Genomic DNA, 6,000 nt, shown 5'->3' on the forward strand with positions numbered 1-6,000 from the left:
AGGCCCAAAAGGCCTTTTTTAAAATTGATATTATATTTGGATCCTTCCTGTCAAGCAGCAGGTCAGGAGCCTTTCGGCTTCCCGTACGAGCTCTCAAATAATACACTCCATCAGCACCACCAGAGTGTATTGATTGTGCTGAGTGATTAAAACCTCCCGGCGCGCTAATCTGCCCATGAAATGAACACTTGTGATTACTATCCCCTAAAAACATGTGATAATAGGCAAACGTGACCTCAATATGTTCAGTATGAGATTTACCAATAAACAATAATCTTTACCAGACTTCACTGTCTCCTCCGGCAGACCGACACACATTCTGTAATCTGTAATCATTCCTTTTTACAACAGCCATGTCGATTTAGAAACTCTTGTTTTGTGTTTCTATCCGTCTGACGGCCATGTTGCGGCTGTAATCCGAGGTAGATTATGGTATTTACACATGGTGATGAACCAATAATGCCGTAGAGTTCAGATACACATGCTAAACCATCTGTAGTCCTGCGTAATCTCACAGTACACGCTGGATATTCACTGATTTGTTCACCTGATGCCAACAAAAGCACACTATCTCACTATTGTTGGTGCACACCAGTACAAGCAAACAGGGAGGGTAGAAAACGTCTCAGTCTTTCTCAATTTGTCTTCAGAATGTCATTGTGATGTAAAATACAGGATGACAAACATGGAGGAGCGGCGGTGTGGCCCTTTTGTTGCTGCGTAATGAGGGCAGACCTATCGGAGCAGCGCCGCTTAGATTGAGGACAAAAAGTGGAGCGGAGAGCGAAGTGCAGAATAATCATATTTAGTTTCTTGTTAAACGGAAGCTATTATGTTTGACCTCCACTCGACGCTAATCTCTGTCACAAAACGAAAAGTTTTCATTTCCATGTGCGTTTATGCACACCAGGCTCCAAATGAGAAAAAAACCAACAGAGTAGAATGAAAGATAATTTAAGAACAAAAAACTCACAATCCCCCAAAGAAAAGGGGAGAATTGGAAGAGAGACGGACGGTGAAACGGAGAGAGCGGCGTCTTTTGTTCTACTGGCGGTGAGCCGGGGGGAGGGGACGACCGTGATAGTGAGTTTCAAAGTCACTCACTTCACAAAGGCAAAGCGGATTATAGGAGGCTGAACTCCTTCAAGTCAGAGTTCTCCTCTTTTACAGATGCTGCCAGACGCACACTGAAAGAGTCAGCTCGCTGCTGGTGTGGACTCTCTGTAGAGGTTGGTTATGGACTCCTCCCATGAAGAGTGACAGGACAGGAAACTGTTATGCTGTCATTTGGGTTTCCTGAAGTCCCTGAAATCAAACGTTCTCTATCACCTTCTTACTCTGAGCGATGGGGTGAAAGTTGGAACACTTTTGCAAAAATAGATTCTGGTGATCAATTTTCTGATCTAAATAGTTTTCTCTCCGGGAGGCATTATGTTGTCTTGAAAAGCGTTCCCCCTCCTCCCCCTGGTCTAAACAGTAGAATGACAAACTACTGTTTAGACCAGACGTAAGCAGAATTTAGTTTTCTGTCATTTGCCTCTCAGGGCTTCCGTAGGTTGCTGCTTATTCATTTAAACATGGAGCAGTCCAACATGTTGATGACCAGCAGCCCTTTAATGGACCTTTTTGTTTTTGGTTCAAAATAATCGGGAGCAGCTTCTATATCCTTCTCAGCAGTAAAATGTGGCCTGTAAAAGATTCAAATATCAGAAAAAGTGAAAAGTCTCCCAGACCTCTCCTCACATGCTCACAAGCTTCTATAGAGTCCATTTCAGATATATAAACGGTGTGACCGGCTTCATTGTTGGCTTTCTGTCATTCGGACATACAGTAGGTGTCCTTTATGGTAATATTCTCTTTGGCTTCATTCAGACATGACAGGATATTTACAGAAAGAACCATGATGCTGGTGTGACATCGCTCACCTGGTGCAGCAAAGAGACAGACTAAGGAATGTTCTGACAGAGGAGGAACACTTCTCTCTCTTCGACTGTTGATGGATTTAAAACGTATTTGCTGTTGAAATCTTAATCAATGACCGCCAATGATACATTTTCACTATAAATATATACAGGACTGTCTCAGAAAATTAGAATATTGTGATAATCCCCATACGTGTGATTTAGTTTACTGAACCAAGCTGAGTGTTTTTCAAGGCTCAGGAAACCCTTGCAGGTGTTTCGAGTTAATTAGACGATTCAAGTGATTAGTTGAATACCCTACTAGTATACTTTTTCATGATATTCTAATATTTAGAGATAGGATATTTGAGTTTTCTTAAGCTGTAAGCCATAATCAGCAATATTAAAAGAATAAAAGGCTTGCAATATTTCAGTTGATTTGTAATGAATCCAGAATGCATGACATTTTTGTTTTTTTAATTGCATTACACAAAATAAAGAACTTTATCACAATATTCTAATTTTCTGAGACAGTCCTGTATATCATTCCACAACTGCCATCTGAAAATCTAATTTACAAAATAGGGGTGTGAAACTGCCATAGCTCTCTCTCACACACACTCAAACAGACACACACACACAGCAATCAGTACAGATGACCACAGTAGTTGTAGCCCACGGCGCTGATAATATCTGTGGATCATTCCCACCCCTGCTCCCCACTCCCCAACTTAAAAAGAAAACACACACACACACACACACTCGCTGACCCCGAGTGTTCCCTGCTGCCCCGACATGCCCGGTCTGCACTGCCTCCAGCCAACATGCCCTCAGGGGGGAGAGCGTGGGAGAGCGGTGGGTCTGGGGAGCAGAGCCACCCACATGGAGGCTGCTTAGTGTCACCGACTGCACACACACATCAGTGATAAGGACGACTTGAAATTGTAGTTTGGTTTTAACTGAGTTTGATCGCTGTGGGCTGCAGTGGGTTCACATAAGTGTTTTAAGGGTGAATATTCACACATGATCATACTGAGCTTCTGCAAGACAAATCAATAATGATTAACCAAAAACTGTTTCGATTTTTCTGTCTTTAACTGTAAGTAAGTAAGAAGTAAAATGTATTTATAAAGCGCTTTTCACAGACATTAGTCACAAAGTGCTTAACAGGAGCAGAATTACAAACATAAAAAACACAATGTGACCATAAAAGGGCCAATCATTTACATTAGGAATGCACAAAAACAAAAAGTACAATAGTAAAACATGGTTTGAAAGCAGGCCTAGGACATGAGTTGTTACCCAAATGCCAGTCTGAACAGGTTGTCTTGAGCTGATTTTTAAAACTGTTAAAAAACACAGAGTGGTGATCAGAAAGAGCCAGATCAATGACAAAGATATATTAATGTTAAGACCATATGACATAATTAAATCCAGGGTGTGTCCATGTCTGTGAGTCGCTGTGTTAGCATGCTGTTTAAAGGCATGGTTCATGAAGACGGTTCACCTCAGTTTAGCGTCTTCCAGTAAAATATGCAAGCCACAAAGGTCCACAGACCCTCAAAGCCTTGTTCCATTTTCCCAAAGCAACAATCGCTTTGGTTCTTTTTTTTCTTTTTTGCATTTGTGTATGACGTTAAACTTGTCCCGTGTGATTCCAGTGTTCCATTTCATACCTGCCTCTGAACAAGACATTGGATCAACCCATACGCTTCCCTTCACACACATGGCCAACATTGGGAGTTTGTAACCTGTGGCTCCCTAAATGATCCTCTTCTGCGTAGATCCACAGGGATCTTTGCAGAAGTACAATTTGAGCATCTCTCAAACTAAGAGAATCAATGTTGATGATCTTAAGCTCGATGACATTGCATTTTTGAGACGATCCAATTGGGATTTGAAAGAGTTTATTCAGCTTCAAAAGGATAATTTGAATTATAGCCATCTGAAATGCTGAAAATTAGTTTGTATATGCTACATTTACACTGGTCAGCATTATGTTTGTCTTTATTTTAATGGGTTCACAAATATATTCTGGATAACTGCCAAGAATTCTGCATTTTTGGTGTATGAGGTCTGTCTCATACCAAGTTAAACCATCCAAGTTGTCAGGAAAGAAATGTTGTTAATGTACATTTCTGTAAATCACAGATGCGGTCGGAGCAAATGACGTAGTAGAATGAGCGACATGCAGAGCAAGTGATGTCGTATATCGAGTGACCATTGTTGAAAGCTATGTGGTGTGATAACGAGTAACAAGAAAGACAGTCTACAAAGGCGGGTGGAAATGATGGGGATGCTTCTAACAAACATCGTGACACCGCTGTTCATGTCATGTGTGAAACCAAAAGCAAACATTGACCATGTTCTTTGACGTTATTCTACATAACATTGTTCTACGTGACGTTATTCTACGTGACATTGTTCTACGTGACGTTATTCTACGTGACATTGTTCTACGTGACGTTATTCTACGTGACATTATTCTACGTAATGTTCTACGTGGCGTTATTCTGCGTAATGTTCTATGTGACGTTATTCTACGTAACATTGTTCTACGTGACATTATTCTACGTAACATTGTTCCAAGTAACATTCTACTTGACGTTATTCTACGTGACATTATTCTACGTGACGTTCTACGTAGCGTTATTCTACATAACGTTCTACGTAGCGTTATTCTACGTAACATTCTACTTGAAGTTTTTCTAAGCAACATTGTTCTACGTGACGTTATTCTACGTAATGTTCTACGTGACGTTATTCTACGTAACCTTGTTCTACGTGACGTTATTCTACGTAACATTGTTCTACGTGACGTTATTCTACGTAATGTTCTACGTGACGTTATTCTACGTAACCTTGTTCTACGTGACGTTATTCTACGTAACATTGTTCTACGTGACGTTATTCTACGTAACCTTGTTCTTTGCGACGTTATTCTACGTAACATTGTTCTACGTGACGTTATTCTACGTGACATTGTTCTACGTGACGTTATTCTACGTGACGTTATTTTACGTAATGTTCTACGTGACGTTATTCTACGTAACATTGTTCTATGTGACGTTATTCTACGTAACATTGTTTTATGTGACGTTATTCTACATAACATTGTTCTACGTGATGTTATTCTATGTAACAATGTTCTATGTGACGTTATTCTACGTGACATTATTCTACGTAATGTTCTATGTAATGTTTTACGTGACGTTATTCTACGTAATGTTCTACGTGACGTTATACTACGTAACATTGTTCTACATGACGTTATTCTACGTAATATTGTTCTACGTAACATTGTTCTACGTAACATTGTTTTACGTGGCGTTATTCTACGTAACGTTCTTCTTGAAGTTTTTCTAAGCAACATTGTTCTACGTGACGTTATTCTAAGTAATGTTCTACGTGATGTTATTCTAGGTAACCTTGTTCTACGTGACGTTATTCTACGTAACATTGTTCTACGTGACATTATTCTACGTAACCTTGTTCTTTGTGACGTTATTCTACGTAACATTGTTCTACGTGACGTTATTCTACGTGACATTGTTCTATGTGACGTTATTCTACGTGACATTATTCTACGTAATGTTCTACGTGGCGTTATTCTGCGTAATGTTCTACGTGACGTTATTCTACGTAACATTGTTCTACGTGACGTTATTCTACGTAACATTGTTCTACGTGACGTTATTCTACGTAACATTGTTCCAAGTAACATTCTACGTGAAGTTATTCTACGTGACATTATTCTATGTAATGTTCTACGTGGCGTTATTCTGCGTAACGTTCTACGTGACGTTATTCTACGTAACATTGTTCCAAGTAATATTCTACGTGACGTTATTCTACGTAACGTTCTACTTGAAGTTTTTCTAAGCAACATTCTTCTATGTGACGTTCCACGTGGCGTTATTCTACGTAACGTTCTCCTTGAAGTTTTTCTAAGCAACGTTGTTCTACGTGACGTTATTCTACGTAATGTGTTACGTGGCGTTATTCTACGTAACATTGTTCTATGTGACGTTATTCTACGTGACATTATTTTACGTAATGTTCTACGTGGCGTTATTCTGCGTAACGTTCTACGTGACGT

This window comes from Pholis gunnellus (genome assembly GCF_910591455.1).
Source record: "Pholis gunnellus genome assembly, chromosome: 10".
Classification (NCBI taxonomy): Eukaryota; Metazoa; Chordata; class Actinopteri; order Perciformes; family Pholidae; genus Pholis; species Pholis gunnellus.